General features: G+C 43.3%; 1 long non-coding RNA gene across 1 annotated transcript in view; it reads left to right on the forward strand.

Moving 5' to 3' along the window:
- LOC111769784 (uncharacterized) overlaps positions 1–16,893 on the forward strand; it is a 216,300-nt gene that overhangs the window by 188,585 nt on the left and 10,822 nt on the right. The window contains exons 6-7 of the long non-coding RNA XR_011430142.1: positions 1,830–2,016; positions 14,811–16,698. This is a non-coding gene — a long non-coding RNA (uncharacterized lncRNA). The remainder of the gene's footprint in view (positions 1–1,829; positions 2,017–14,810; positions 16,699–16,893) is intronic.

Here is a 16,893-nt window from a genome sequence, read left to right on the forward strand (position 1 = left end):
TGGTTGTGCAAGATCCCACTTGTTTTCTCCACTCCTGAGCTGTGAAGTCAGGGAGATAACAGTGGGTTCCAGGTGCGTGCCTGGAGGACAGATTTTGTTTTGTTTTTATCTTTCTGCCAAAGGTGCAAAAAGAGAATAAAGGCCTCCGCTATCTCCTGGAGCAGGGTTTTTCAACCTCAGCTCTATTGACGTTGGGGCCAGATACTTTGTTGTGAGGGTTGTGCATTGTAGGATTTTACCAGCATCCCTGGTCTCTACCCTTTAGATGCCAAAGTCTCTCCTCTCTCTGAGTTGTGACAACCAAAAAATGTCTCCAGGTATTGCCAAATGATGCTGGGTGGGGAGGGAGTGGCAAAATCACCCGTGGTTAACATATCCTAGAGACAGCAGAAGAAGCTCTGACGGGGAATTTGGCGGGAACTGGGAGGGCATGACTTTTGTAAGCATCAGCAAAGGAAAGCAAGCATGGCTGTGTTGGTGAAGACACTGGTGGACATGGGGATTTTGGCCAAGGTAGTAAGAAAAAATGCTATAGGGGGTCACAGTGACCATGACTGCGGGCCAGCAGGGAGTGGTGGAGAGACCTCAGCTCGTCATACTAAGGCTCTGGATCAAGGGAGCAATGCCAGGCAGCCAGGAGATCTTCTTCTTCTTGAAGAAGAGGGAAGATGTTGGTTGAACTTTGACTGGGCTGGCGGAAGGAAACATGGGAGGCATGTGGAAGGGTTGGGAAGGGACCTGAATGCCACTTTTGAAGGACTAAAATGTCACATTTGGATGGGACTGTTGAGGACAGCCAGTGAGAAGGAGCTATCCTTGATAGCGTGGGACTCCTAGATATTAAGTTAATGGAATGAAACCAAGAGCCTACTTTGCTTTGAAATCTTCTCAAGATTTATTTAACACTACAATTAATGTTTCCTTAGTCACAGGTATTAAAGCAGGACCTTAAAAGTTATACTGCATTTCCTTACACTCTTATAAATTTAGTCATATTTACCTAACTTACTCTCCCTTCTTTGATAGAAGAGGCAAGGGAGGTTAGAGAGTATGAAAGGGAGCAACACCCAAAATCTGTGAGATTAGTCCTGACTGATTTAAATCACATAATTCTACCATTTAGGCTTGGAAAGGACCATCATTTCCTCTGTGCTTTTCTATGATATTCTCACACAGAAAGATTTCTCCTTATGTCTACACTGACAAATGGTGTTATGCTTTTGGTAAAACAAAGGATAATACAATACATTTTTTTGCATATGTACAGTAAATGTTTTGAAACAAACAAAAAAACAGTTCAAAAACACTTGCCCAAGATGGTTCACATAGTTCACCAGGTTTTCCAGGTTTAGAGAGCAAATGACTTTCCTTTTATAGAGAATCATAAATTTTAAAGCAGAAAGTGATGTTGGAATTTATCTGGTCTATCAAATATCGATCTTAATAAAAACTGTGGAGTATAGGAATGTTGTACTAACCAGTTCTAACCTTAAAAATGCATTTGGCTAAATACAAGAAATGTTAAAATGGTGCTTAAACTTCAAAGTAAAAAAAAATTCCACTAGCTCTCCGTTTCCCCTTCTGACACATATAACTGCCATTTTACCATCACTCATTCAATAGTTTAGGAAACGTACTGTTAATTCAACGTCTTCAAGTGTTTCACTGGAAATAAACCAATTGCCACTTGGAAAAACTGTTGAAATGTGTTTAGAGAACCCTACACCACCGTTTCGCTGGTGGCAGTCCAGGTCCCATATCACATTGCAAACGGCTGCTTTTAGACCAGCTCAGCTTGTGCTCACTTTTTTTTTTTTTTTTTTTTTAAGGTCATGGAAGCTGAAGGTTGAAAAAGCAAACAGAAAAAAAAAACCCCCACATTTTATCCAGCTTAGAAATAAGCAGGAAACTCAGAGAACTTGTTCTTGACAATAAGACCTCAGTAATAATACTGAATAGAAATTCAACCAAGTGGATCTGACAGAAGCGAAGGCAGACATCCAGGAGATTCTTGTGGTGAGCGCTGAGTCACTCCCTGTGCCTCCTTTTCCTCATCTGTACATTGGGGATGTCAGCAGTGAAGCTCATATTGCTGTGAAAGTATGATCTCATGTGTATATATGTTTTAAATGTTTATAAATTCATAGATCTTTTCTGAAAGAAACATCCTCTCCAGAGATGGAGGTAGACTTACTCACAATTCTATATTCTGAATGGCAGCTTGAAAAATATTGTTGGTATCATCATGATCACCTCTAAATTAATTCTATGTTTGTGACGATTGTCATCCATGCTACCCCATGTGACCTCCTGCACCTGACTTTACCTGTCTTCAGACAATGCTGGTTCTACTACTGGGGGTTTACCCACTTGCTGTGGGATTAGGGAAAATTACTTACCCTCTCTGGGCATTGCTTTCCTTGTCTGTCAAATGGAGAGGGAGAGGTAAGTTATCTCTGGGGCCTCCAGCTCTCCTATTCTATGGTTAAGATGAGTCGGCTGTAGTGTGCTGATCCCCTGCTCCACTCACGCTGGTATAAGGGTATCTGTCCTCCTAGAAGAACATACAGGAATTTTCCGTATGGCTGGGAGAAAGGAGAAGCCCTGATCTAGTGTGTGCGTGTGTGTGTGTGTGTGTGTGTGACAGAGAAAGAGAGACAGGGGCTAGGGTTGAGGGGCCTTGGCAAAGCTCTGTTGAATACTGACACTCCTGTTTCCAAGAGAAAGCCCTGATAGGTGAAAACGACAGAAGAGAATTCCAGCACAGGCCCCTACTCCGATCTTCGGGGGTGCTGGATGCACCAGGAACATTAGAAGGCCTCTTCTTAGACATGGATGCGAGGCCCAGTGAGACTGTGGGATCTGGTTATTCTGGCTGGGACCCTGAGCTGTAAGTGCTAAGCAAAGATTTTCAACAAAATCATCCGTATAAGTGCAAGAAGGCTCTATGAATAAGAGTGTCTGTATTTAAAATGTTAAATAACAAAAGGAAGACACCAGTGTATGAAGTATGATCTCATTTCTATATATTATAAAGAAGATGTTTACAAATGCATAAATGGTTTTTGAAATGTTACCTAAGACTTTAGGGAATGGAACTGGTGGGGATGGAGAAGGTGAAAGAGGCAAGAGGCTGGCTTTTTGTGTGTGTGTGTGAGGAAGATTGTCACTGAGCTAACATCTGTTGCCAATCTTCCTCTTTTTGCTTGAGGAAGATTGTCACTGAGCTAACATCTGTGCCACTCTTCCTCTATTCTGTATGTGGGATGCTACCACAGCATGGCTTGATGAGCGGTGCCATGTCCAAGCCCACGATCCCAGCCAGTGAACCCCAAGCTGCTGAAGTGGAGCGTGCAAACTTAACCACTATGCCACCGGGCTGGCCCTGAGCCTGGCTTTTTATCGTAGTTGTGAAAAGAAAAAATGTCTTGTGCAAGTTTAACTTTTCTAATAAAAGCACTAATTAATCTAAACATATAGGTGGGATATGACATGAATTGAGTGATTTAAGAGGTTTGTAAACCACTTCCCCACCAGTACGTCATGGGAAGTACTGGGTTGCCTCTAATCCATGAGAGAAAGCATCACTTGATGAAGAAGGGTTGGGCTTGAGCATGGGACAGGCATGAATTTGGCTCTATCACCTGATGCGGAGCTGTACAACATTGAGCGTGTTAACCTCTGAGCCTGTTGTCTGTTTTCTCTATAAAACATGAAGACAATACCCACTTTGTAGGTCATTTGGGGGATGGAAATAGACAACAGGAGTACTAGGTTTTATTACTATTTTTAAATAGTAGGTTCTGGCACTACAGATAATTTGCACTGTCTGGCCATTATCCATTATCTCATCCTGGATCTGTCCCAAAATAGAAACTAATATTGATTGACTGATTTCACAGACACTTGCATAGTATTTGCTACATGCCAGGCACTCTTCTAAATTCCACATAATTTGTAACTCATTTAGTCCTCATAAGAATCCTACGAGGTAGGTACTATGATTATCATCCCCATTTTACAGATGAGAAAACTGAAGCATAGAGAGGCCAAGTAATTTGCCCAGAGTCACAGAGGCAGCAAGCGGTCATGCCAGGATTCCACTACGTGCACTGAGCATGGTGCTTGCCCTAAACCCCTATACAGTGTTGCCTCTGTGCAAAACCGGAAATACAACCTCATGTCTTTAAAACAATTGGCCTTCTTTGGGGGAATGTGCTGGATAACCAAGTCAGAGATGCTACTCTGCCCCTTTCTCCCACCCACTGGTCTGGGAGTTAAATAGGAACGAGGGGATTCACTTCCTTCTGGGGAGAAGCAGTAGAGAAAGGGCTGCTCCCCTCAGCCCCAGCAGTCACAGAAAGTGCCCCCCAGGGCCTCCACGTACCTGGACTCAGGCTCTCACATTTGCATCTCTGCTGCCTCAATGCAGATAGGAAATATTAAATTATGCTTGTGTTTACTAGATTCTATAAACATTCATTGGGTGTCTACTATGTACTTGGGACTTTCTGAGTCTATGGGGAAACCATACAAATGACCAGTGCCTGCCCTCAGAAAGCCTAAGGTATTGCAACTGGAGACCACTAGGTCTTAGACAGGAAAATATTAACAACAATAAGATAATAGATGGAGGTGCTAAGTGAGTTGACTTTAGGGAAATGATTCAGCCTAGGGCAGGCCAGTTCAAAGTTGAGTCTGACCACAGGAATGAGTATGAGAAGAGAGCATCCCAGAAGACTTGATTTTCTTTGTATAATAAAACTCGTTGATATTCACACCCAATCCTGAAGTTTAGTCTCTGGAAGTTTTAGGATACTAGACAGTTTCCCTCCTGGGGGCTACAGTGGACCTTATCCTATTTCGAGTGACAGAGATCACTTCCTCTGGAAATGCTTCCAGGGCCCCTCAAGCCTGGGCTGGCTCCTTCTCTGATCTCCCAGGTCACCCTGGGCACATCTCCACTGCTGCCCCTTGCATGTATGTCGCAAGGATCTGCTTAAGGGTCTCCCCCTGCCCTGCGGTTTGGAGGGACTGAGTTACACCAGATCAAACAGGTTTCTGCTGGAAGACTTCCCTGAGCTCATACGTGATGTCAATATGCAGCTTTCCCCAAACACATTTGACAGGTTCTCACGTGAAGAATACTTTTCAATGACTCATGGGACTAGAACTCTGAAGAACATAGTTTTAGAAGCACTGTGCTAGCTGTGGAGGAGAGACAAATCGTGAGACAAGGTCCTGCCCCACCAGGAGCTCAGAGTTTTAGTGGGGAAGACAAAAGTCTAAGTAAGGAATTCCAATTCAGACCTCTAAGTGTGAGATTACAGGTATGGACAAGGGATGTGGTAGCAGAAGGATACAGAGAAACAAAAAAAAAAGGCAGAGAAATCTTCAAAGAGAGGCTGATACAAGAACCGAGTTTTCAAGGATGAGTTGTCTGCCAGGATAAAGGGAAAGGGCATTCCAGCTAAAAAAAAGCCTGGCTTTAAGAAATGGCATGGCTATTCAGGAGACGGCCACTGGTTGTAGACGAAGCATGAGGTACTAATTGGAAAATGGCTGTCAATAATCCTAGAAGAAAGAGGGCAAGTCAGGAAGGAGATTGGGTGCCAGGCATCATGCTTAAACTTTATCTGGTGGTAGGCAATGAGAAGCTGTGCAACCATGGAGTGAGACCATCAACTTCCCACTTTGAAAAGAAAATTATAGAGTGGCATGGTGGACAGATTGGGAGGTTGTAAAACTGGATACAAGTGACTGGTTAGGAAACTGCTGGAATGTCCAGTTGAGAGATGATGAGGGATAAGTAAGAAATTGGCAATGGAGAAGGAAAAGTGTGAACAAATAAACACATGATTAAGAGGCAAAATTGACTTATGGATGGAGGAAGGGAGATGAGTCAAAGATGACTCCCCAGTTTCTGGCTTGGATGATTGGGTGGTTGGTTGTATCATTATTAGCAGAAAGAACACACGAAGGGGAACACAGTCAGCTTAGAGGAGAAGAGTACAGCTTCAGTTTGGGGCATGTTGATTTTTAGGTTTTTATGAAATCTATAGGTAGAATTATAGGTCTGGAGTTAGGCTGGGGATATATATTTGGAAGTTGTCAACCTAAAAATAGTATCTCAAGCCATGGGAGTGGATGAGATCACCCAGCAAAGTGAAAAAGGAAATGAAAAGAAGCCAGCCCAGGACAGAAACCTGGAGAACAAATGCCCAGGGTGCATGGAGGAAGGAAGAAGGAAGTCCCAGTGGAGTGATGTGGCAAAGCCTCATGGAAATATGGCCTGGAAATCAGTACCTGTGTGTTGTTCCTGATCCTATCAGGAGTGTACTAACCCATGGGAGAGCCATGCCATGGTCAGAACTCGGAGTCCATGAGAGGAATCTTGGACTAACACCAGACCTGCCTGTACCTTGCATCTCTCCCTCTACCCATCTTTACTCCCATCCTTCAAGTTTGTGTCCTGGTGACTGGCCCCTCAAATGTCAACCTTCCCGCTGTGTTAAAGGGTGTCTATTCTCAGCTCCTGCCCTCAGTTCCAGGGAACCAGGCCCAAAATGATCAGGAAAGGCAGCCGGGTTGAGTCTTATGTTTGGAAGTCCTTGTCATAGAAGCCTTAGCTGAGACCATCAATAAGATTGTCAAGGTAGACTTTGAAAAAGAAGAGAGGGACAAAAAGAAATTTGAGTAATAATCTGGGGACTGAGAGAGGAACAGGGCCAGCAAGGGAGGCGAGAAAGTAATATTCAAGAAGATCAAAAAGAACCAACAGAACTTGGTGAGATGGAAACCAGGGCAAGCAGGAGACTGGTAAAGTAAGGAGGGGTGTTTGCAGGGCCAAAAGCTGCAGTTTGCAGAAAGTGGCTTGAGAACAGGCCAAAGGATGTGGCTATGCAGAAGTCGCAAACAACTTGCTAAAGAGATATTTCAGGCATGTGACTGTGGCAGAACCCAAAGAGTTGAAAGTAAAGGAAGTGGAAGCAAAAAGAAAGCTCTTTCCAGAAGCATAGTGATGGAGGAAACAGGTTTAATTAATTAATTTAATCAATACATTTAATCCTTAAGCATCTACTCTGTTGAAGGCACTAAGATGATCAAAAACAATTTAAGTGTCTAAAGCTGCTCCTCATACCAATAGTCTAATTGAGAAGATAAGATACACATAAAAAGTTAACTGAAAATACAAGATGTTGTGGAATGGTTTGCCATTTTCCATTTCAGCCCTGTTCTCACCCTACGCTTTCACCCCTCTGTAATTTCATCCACTCTTGCAGTTTCAAAGATCACCTGTGACATAAGCCGTCTATGCTAATGATGACTCTGAGCTGTGCCGTCTGTCTCAACCTGCCCTCCAGGCTCCCGATCCGCGGTGCTGCTTTTACAGAGGTCTTCCATCTCCACTGTGACTATCACACCCCATGGATTCTGTAACTGGGCTGGCCACCCTTTAAATATCGGTGCCAGAACACTTAAAGTCAAATTTGGGGTCACTTCACCAAAAATGCTTATCTACGCTCTAGGACTTTAAGGCAATGGTTTCCACTGTGTTTCCTGGAGACCTAGGCATGGCCCTGGTGTATCCTCCAGAAAGGAGAATGGAAAAACCTGGTATTTATAAACCCGTATCCCTGACTCACTTGCTGTCCTTACTCTGTTTATTCTGTGCTCCATTTCTAAATTACGCTGTTTCGCGGGAAGTACAGCTCCTGGGGGCAGCCCGCTCCTTCTCTCTTCTGGCCGCACGTCTGGGAGAGATTTAGGACCCAGAAAGGGGCGGGCATGGAAGAAGGTCACACCCACTCCTCATCCGGGAAATCCACGCACTTCTCCACGGGACAGGGATGATCTTAACTATCTCATGGGGGTTGAGAGGATGAACTGAGACAGCGATTCTCTCATGTTTTAACAAATATCCACTATGTGCCAGGAATTGTGCTGGGCGTAGGTGCCAGCCTGCAAGTTCCTTATGGACCAGTAAGTGAATTATTACCGTAAAGTGGAAATGATGCTGCAAAAGGAGTAAACCATGGTTCTCTTTTAGGGATGCTCAGAGAAGGGGCAAGCAGCCCAGTGTTGAGGGAGTTAGAACCCATGTCCTTTTGGAGGAGCTGCAAAGGAGCGTGACAGATAGCCACCTGAGGTGTGCTGGGGAAGAAGAGGAAAGAGCACCAGGGCGGGAGCAGCATGCGAGGGATTCATCATGGATGACACTAAGACCACTGAGGCGGGTGAGGTAGGGGCCAGATTGACAGCGTGCTTTCAAACACAAGCCTATTTCTGTTTCATCCTGAAGGCAATAAGAAATCAGTGCTAAGTCCTGGAGCCACTGTCACAGATTTGTCTCTGAGAAAGATCCCACCATGGGAATTCTGGATGCAGCTGAAGACAGCATGTGGATCTAGATTCTAATCTAGAGCAGTGTTTCTCCACTTTTTTTTCATTATCGCCTCCCTAAGGAGATTTTTTAGACATATTTTTTTCTAATCACTCTGCTGCCCCCCCATGAAGTTTTAATACCAGAGAAGTGCTGTCAATCTGTTTATGTACTGTAGACCTATCTGTGCTTTATACACAAATGAATATTTTTTTGCCCCCTAGGAAGCAATTCTCATCTCCTGGGGAATGATAGCATCTCTCTAGACTCAGGCTCAATAAATGCTTGCCCATTCTCCCTCACCTCCCACCCCCCTCCTCCCATGCTCAGTTCCCAGCCTGTCATTTATCAAATGCTATCTGGAATCCCTCGTAATCACTCCAGTACAGGAGGACTTCTCAACCTCTGTATTTGGCGCTGGATAATCTTTTGTTGTGGGGTTGTCCTGTGCATAGTAGGGTGTTGAACAGCATCCCTGGCCTCTGCTCCTAGATGCCAGTGGCACCCTCCTCCCCAGTCGTGACAACCAAAACTGTCTCCACTTGCTGGTGTCTCCTGATTGAAAACCACTACGTTAGTGCTTTAGCTGCTGGTTCTTCTGCGTCTGCAAAGCAATATTTGCAATTACAGTGACTAACTTTTCAGCCCGGGAGAGATAGCATGTCAGAGGGAAGCAGGAAGGGAAAGCCCTTGCTCCTTGCATTGTAATCCTCTCGACCTACAAGCTACTTCTGTGTCTTTTTTTTATGCTACACTGAACTCTCCAGTTCAGACCTCCAGGTCCTGAGTTGATAATCTCATTACAACTAATCCTGTTTACGGCCACTCTCTTGGCAGAACAATCTTGTCAGGACCGAGGCTCTTTCCTTGCCACCCACTGTTCTTGCTGCTCCATTGTTCCTGGGGACTGTGGCCTGGCTGCGTCTAAGCTTTCATTGATAGGGCTTATCCTGTTTACGGGGAGTCTGCAGAAGGGCCCCATCAAATGCTTCCATCCCTTCCTTCAATAAATGGCTCCCTTTGATCTCTGCAAGGCAAAATAGTGTTTATCAGAAGCTGGGCTTCCTCCAGCTGATGATGGGGACATCCTGTCCCAGAAGACTCCCCAAAATAACACTTTCTGCATTTCAAAATATTTTCAGGTTTCTCTTTTTCTGTAAGCATGTTTTGCAGAATATCTCCTTATGGCAAGGGAAGAAAGGGGCTGATTTTAGTTTTGGGAGCCCAGGGTAACACAGGGCTGAATAGTCTTCTGCAGGTCACTGCCAAACAGGAGAAAAGGACAGGGCTGATGATAATACAAACATTTGGAACCAGAACAACATACGAGATTAGGGCTGGCCAGGTGAGATCCATTTTGGTATTATCAGCTTAGAACTCCAAGTTATCCAACAAGGTGAGAAAGAGGTCATGGTGTTAGTCATCTGAATAACAGGGTGGTTGAAGCTAGTCCAATTTTTCGAATGAATAAGTGGGATTTACACTTTCTTAGCTTTTAAAAAGTTGTTGGGGGCCAGCCTGTTGGCGTAGTGGTTAAGTTCACATGCTCTGCTTTGGTGGCCCAGGGTTTGTGGGTTCAGATCCCAGGCGTGGACCTATGCACAGCTCATCAAGCCATCCTGTGGCAGTGTCCCACATACAAAATAGAGGAAGATTGGCACAGATGTTAGCTCAGGGCCAATCTTCCCTACCAAAAAAACAAACAAAACAAAACATTGCTGGGTAAAGAGAGATTCTCGATTCTCTCTCTGTAGCAGTGGTTCTCAAAGTGTGTTCCGTAAATCCAGCGGCATCACCTGGGAAGTTGTTAGCAATGTAAATTCTCTGGGTCTGCCCCAGATACTGAAGTGGTAACTGTAGAGGTGGGGCCAGCAATCTGTGTGCTAACAAGCTCTCCCGGAGATGTTGATGTACACTACAGTTTGAGAACCACCAATCTACAGCAATAACTCCCCAAACTTCAGTGACCTAAGAATCACTTACAGAGCTGATTAAAATGCAGATTCCCAGACCTCATTCTTAAAGATACAGATTCACTTGGTCTAGGATGGGCCCTGGGAGGTCTGCCTGGTTAACCAGCATCCCAGGGTGATTTGGAGGCAGGGGTCCAGGACCCAAGCTTAGGGAAGCACTGACCTATATAGGCAGGGGCTGTAGAAATTTCCAACTATACTCCAGACCTATTCGGAGACTCTCTTTGTGGCTCAGAATGAGCAGGTACCACAAGTCAGCTTCCTTCCCCAGTCATTCCGTGAAGCTGGCTGCTAGGATTACCTGTTGCGGCAGGTAGTTCTTTTCAAGATTACCCTAATACTAGAAGGTTAGACTGGCTCCATCCGTTCCTCTCACGCTGACATCTGAAGCACTTTGCTAACTCCTAACCTGGGTTGGGCTCACCCTGCTGGCCTGGAAGGGAAAGCTTTTTATCCGTTTACTTTCCTTGAACCACAGTGCAGGACACAGCTAGGTTTTCCCAGGAGTTTTATTTTGCACAGTTGATGCATTCCGGTCATTGTTGGGATGTGTTTTCCTTCTCTTCTTTCCCTCCAGCCCTGGCACTATGCTGTACGTGCGTGTACAGCCTCCCGGGGTGATCATCCTCAATCCTGACCCTCTCTCCCAGCAGCTGTCTCTTCTACCAGGCCCTTTGCTCTGCAGAGCTGTGCTACCAAAATCGCTATCAGCTCAGTCTCCCAGCTCAGAGAAGGAGCTGCCACATCTCAGATGTCGACTCTAGTTGGCCTCCTGCTTTCCTGGCTTTGTCTCCTGTGTCCCTTTAGACTTCTTACCACCCAACTTTTCTGCTGTTCTAAGTGTCTCTCAGGGCTCTTTCTTGACTCTCCACTAATGGAAAACAGTATTTTTCATGTGGGTTACTGTGATCTATTCTCAACAGACTGTTCCTCCAGTCAGTCTTTGGCACCCTACAGAGATGGTTCTCCTTTGTCTCCAGTCACTGTAATGGGTGAGGTCCTAGTAGAACGACTGTGTACAGTTGTGCAGTTTGTGCACTGCACAAAGACACATGAGGAAGGGAGCAAGTGTGAACTAAAATCCAGCTTGCACTCTGCTCACCAAGATGAGGGCCTGACACAGTGCGGTGGACACCTGGAGGAAGATGCACTGGGGTTTTTTTATGACAAATATTTACATAAATACATAGTTACCTTAGATTATCAACTGAGACTAGATTAACGTGTTTTATTGTCCTCTCATTGTCTATGTGAAAATGAAGACTTTTAGAGTGAGTGGAAATTTTTTTTGGGAAATAATTAATTCATCGATTTTATCTCTTAGAGAAGTTTTAGGTTTACAGAAAAACTGAGCAGAAAGCACAGAGAGTTCCCATCTACTCCTACCCGCTCCTTCCCACCCTACCTCCAGTTTCTAGTCATTAACTCGTGCAGTGGTGTGGAACATTTGTTACAACTGGTGAACCGATATTGATACATTATTATGAACTAAAGTCCATAGTTTACATTAGGGTTCACTTTGGTGTTGTACATTCCACAGGCTTTGACAAATACACGACATGTATTCACCATTTTTGTATCATACAGAATAGTATCACTGCTCTAAGAAATCCCCTGTGTTCCCCATCTCTAGGTCCTGGAAACCACGGATCTTTTTACTGTTTCATAGTTTTGCGGAAGGTACACGTTTTCCTTTGTACAAGGGAATATCCACCAGCTAAAACCACAAGGATGCTTCTGCCCAGAGGCACACCATTTTTAAAATTTAGCCAATGCCTTGAGTTTGAGATGAAACCCAATTCAGGATCTTTCCCTCGGCCACTTCAGTGTATCTCAACCCCCTCGTGTCTCCGTATCTTATACATCCTTTTGTTGGTAAACATTTCCATATGCTCTTCTTTCTCCCATTCATCCCTTCCGCCCCTTCTCCAATGCAACTTCTAGGTCAGTGCTCTCACAAAGAACTCTCTCCAATGATGAAAATGTTCTACATCTGTACAGGCCAATACTATAGCCACCAGCTGCATGTGGCTATTGAGCACTTGAAATGTGGCTGGGGTGATGGAGGAACTGAATAAAACTCTGTTTAATTTAAATAATTTCAACTTAAATACCCCACATTTAGTGGAAAATTTCTACTGTCCCTGGATGTGTAGGTCAGCGCTTCCCTAAGCTTGGGCCTTGGACTCCTGCGTCCAAATCACCCTGGGATGTTTATTCCTAAGGCAGACTTCCCAGGGCCCATCCTAGACCAAGTGACTCTGTATCTTTAGGGATGGGGTCTGGGAAGCTGCATTTTAATCAGCTTCCCACAATACCTAGTCGCTATTGTATGGGACAACACAAGGTTAAGTTTTTCCCTATGCCGGATGACCCTTTCTGATAGCATTTATAAACTTTCCCCATAGCTCATACTTGAAATCCTCCCCTTCCCCTTGAACCTTCCTTGACTAATTAGAAAAGAAACAATTCTGCCTGACACCATTGTTGAAATACACAGCTCCCGAGTCTGTCACATTTATCACCATCAAATATGCATATATTCTTCCCTTTACATGTAACGTTAAGATATCTTGTAAAATTTAATTTATGTAAAATTTCTTCCATGTTTCTTGTCTCTATGTTTTTATGTCTCCCTCTGTTAAATGTCTTCTGTTCCAAAGTCTATACTCCTAGAAAACAGAATAGAATTACAGAACTAACGCTTTAGTTGGCAATAACTACAAGCCATTGTTGGTGGGTTAGTACATGCCATTTACAGGACTGTGGTGCCACATTTAAGGTACAAGAGACAGAGAAGAGAAGAAACAGTAATATCAAAAGAAAGTAAGAGTTTCAGTCCAGGAGTCAGCGTGCAATAAGTAAGGAGCCATGGACTGTGGCTCTGGAGACTGGAGTTCTAAGCACATCTGTGCCACCAGCAGGCCCATGACATTGGTCATATCACTTAACCTCTCAAGGACTCAGCTTTCTCCTTCTAGAATGCAGGGTTTTGACCAGATGCTCCAATTCAAGATGTCTCCTAGACTGAAATGCTCCTTGGGTCAAAAGTAGTCTGGGAACGGCTAGGAAGAGGAAACAAACTTTTGTCACACAGAATATTTCACACAGTTCCACCCCCGCCACCCGCTTCCCCAGCTAGCCATGTTTGTGATGAACTCATCAACTTTGCTAAGGACAAGACTCAATATTTTAAGAACCAGCAAAACCCAGTTCAGAGTGAGTCATTGGTCCTGACTACAGTGGCTAACTGACCACAAAAGTTTGTGAATAGTCTATATAGGATCCTTAAAACATCTGCACAAACCTTTTATTTCCAGTGCTTTGAACAGAAATAAACAAAGCTTTTAATCCAAATTCTACATTCCACAACACAGATGAGAAGTTAGAGTATAAGCATGGACTTCCTGGCTCAGAATCTCTTGCCTGCTTGCCCATGTGAGGGGTCGGTTCAGTGCCTGGTCTCTGTCATACACTCAGGAGGAAATCTTTGCGTATAAAAATAGGGTGAGTTGTGCTAAAGTAAAATCCATGTTCTGGAACTCTTAACATGCACGTCATTACCTCTCAAGCCTCTGAGCTAAATGATTTGCTAACGGCAACTAAAATGTGACATGCCCCAGAGTAAAAGAATTGATTCCTAACTTGGAAGAGTCTGAGTAGATTGTCCTCAGCCAAGTGCCTAAATATTTTTCCTTTCTCTCCCTAAACCTTGCTTCTGCTGCCCCGGGTGTAGACTAGGAACTGGGTTGTGATGACTAAATGAAACGAGGGCATAGGCCTGCAAACCTTCCCTTCAGAGTCCTGGGCACCATTGCAATTATACATTTGTTTATGTCATCACTTGACTACTGTCTCTCTTTGCTGGACTGCAAATTCCAGGGAGGCAGAGATTCTGTCAACTTGTGCTCAGAGTTTGGCATGTAGTAGAAATCAACAAAAATCTTTTGAATGCAACACGTAAGCCGTTCGCAGTCCCTGGAGTCAAATCCCTGGGCTGGGAGCCTGTGTTCTTGGACAAGTGGCTTCCCAGCCTATGTCTTAATTTCCTCTTCTGCAAAGGAAGGTAATAATGGCATCTACTTGATTGAATAATCATGAGAATGAAGTGAGACAATACATGCAAAGAGCTTAGGACAGTGTCTCATACATAGTGAGGACTCAATACATGTTAATGATTTTTGATGATGATGATGATGGTTGATGTGTAATAAGCACTTCGTAAATGCAGTTCTTCTTATTTACTATTGTTATTGAAAGAGTATTTGCCTTTTGAAGTATCAGTTATATAGAGATGCTCAATTGCCTATATCATAACAAGACCAGTGCTTTACCTTTACATGCTATGCCAGGCACAGGGGCAGAGACAGCGTGTCAAAGGAGACACCAACATATTCACGATGGTACATGGGTCTCTAGGATCCAAGTTACAAAACGTTTTCCTGCCTTCCTAGATTCATCCCTCTCTTGACTCCTGGTATTTGGCTAATCCTCCTGAAAGTCCCAAGCTTGCAAATCAGCCCCCGCTACAAGATCTGTCTCTACACATCACAGGTAAAGAATGCTTTTTTGCAACCTGCTGTCTTGTGGAAATAGTTTATCTCCAGAAGGTAAATGATAGAAACCTATCTTCCTATATTCAGGACAGGAAGGGAAAATAGAAAAGACTTGAAGCTAATTCTAGATCCTGCATTTACTAACTGAGTCACCTCTGGTAATTTACTTGATTATATCTCAGAATAATTACCAGTTAGGTGAGAATAATTAATATTTATTCTACCTCCTGGGCTTATGAAAATTATCTGAGATAAATATGTAAAGGACCTAGTCCCAATTAAGATGAGGGAGTTTCTAAATTGTGCAAAGTAGAAATTTTGCCACCCCCCTGCCCCTTCCAACTCTAGTCATTCGGAGTTTTCAAATTGATCTGGGAGATGTGAATAAGGGCTCTTTCCTTTCTGTAGGGACTTTCTTTTTAAGTGGTGGGGCTACTTCCTGTCTGAGAACAAAGGATTGGGGGAAGAATACACACACACACACACACACACACACGCACGCGCGCGCACGTTTTTGTTTCTTCTTTGTCTTCTGACTCTAATTTGTAAATGAAATTTGAATAATGCTATAATTCCATTGCAGTATTTTCCATATACTGTTCTTAATGAAATAAGGTTAGCAAATCTTATCCTTACCACCTCCCTTAACTTTCTGCATTTAATGACACCGGATTTGAATTTTGTGGCATTTTCAGGAAAAAGGCATATAATTGGAGATTCAATTTCATCTATTTGAGAACTAACTGTTGAAGTTTAGTTATTTTTAGTAGGCAAAATCACTTTGATCCATTTTACTCTTTTTTTTTTTTTACAATTAAGGAACACTCACTTTAATATTCATAGTTCTTTGAAGTATAACACTATGCATTACTATTTCTTGTTTAAACATGATCTAGCGAAATCCATAGTTAACTTGTAGGAAAAAATGGGAGGAAGGGTTAGCACTAACCTGAAAGAAGACAGTATCCCAAAGAACATACTTGTAAAACATGAAACGAGGATCATAGATCTCAATGTAAAAGCATAATAAATACTAAGAAACATATGCATCATCTGATCTTTTCTAATCTGATGGGCAGACTATGTAAAACATTGCTAACCTATAGATAGGTGATTGATTAGACAGAACCTAGTTCTAAAGAAAAATTTTCAGGCAAATTCCCAAGTTCAGCTCTTAATATACTTTTTGTTTTATTAGAAGCTGTCCCTTTCCTGAACACTGAAGGGACAAGCTCTGAGAGGTGTGTGATTAATCCATAGACATCTAAGGCCTTTTTAAAAAGGCGCTCAAGGACCTCAGCAAATATAGCCTCTGAATTTTGTAAATATTCTATTCCTAACTTATTTGTTTGAGCAAAATCAGATGTCCTACTAACAGCACAAACTAGATACAACTTTTAACCTAAAAAAAACACGTAGGAAAGAAAAAATGTGCTTTAGAATTTAATTCGAATTGAAAATTCGTTTCCTTTCTGTGTAGTATTGACTTTTGTGGGGCTTTTCAACAATGAGTTTGGTTAAAAATATTTAAAACGACGAAGAGTCATTGGAGAGTCTCATATTATGCTGCGTACGTGTTCTTCACGTTAACATCATTTCCCTCGAGCCCTTCCCCTCATCAGGACTCACCTCCTGATCAGAGAGAAACTGCTTGGCTGTGTAGCCCTGAGAGTTTGGTTCCCAGAAGACAGATGCTGGTCTCCGAGTTCTGGAACTTTCGACCTGTGTGACCTTGGGCTTCTGAACCTCAGTCTACTCATCTGCAACAGGATACTCACTTCACAAGGTTGTTGTCAGAACTAAATTGGATAGTGGAGATTTTGTAAGCAAGAGAATGCTTTCCCTCACAGCCCCCAGTTCCAGTTAACTTTCACTTTGATATAATGTTGCTATAGATCAAAAAGTAAAATGGGCCTTGGGGCAGGTATAAATGAGTGGAGTCAGAATACAGATTCCAAATTCTACTGTAGCCCCTGAGAAG

The sequence above is a fragment of the Equus caballus genome, chromosome 21 (assembly GCF_041296265.1).
Source record: "Equus caballus isolate H_3958 breed thoroughbred chromosome 21, TB-T2T, whole genome shotgun sequence".
NCBI lineage: Eukaryota > Metazoa > Chordata > Mammalia > Perissodactyla > Equidae > Equus > Equus caballus.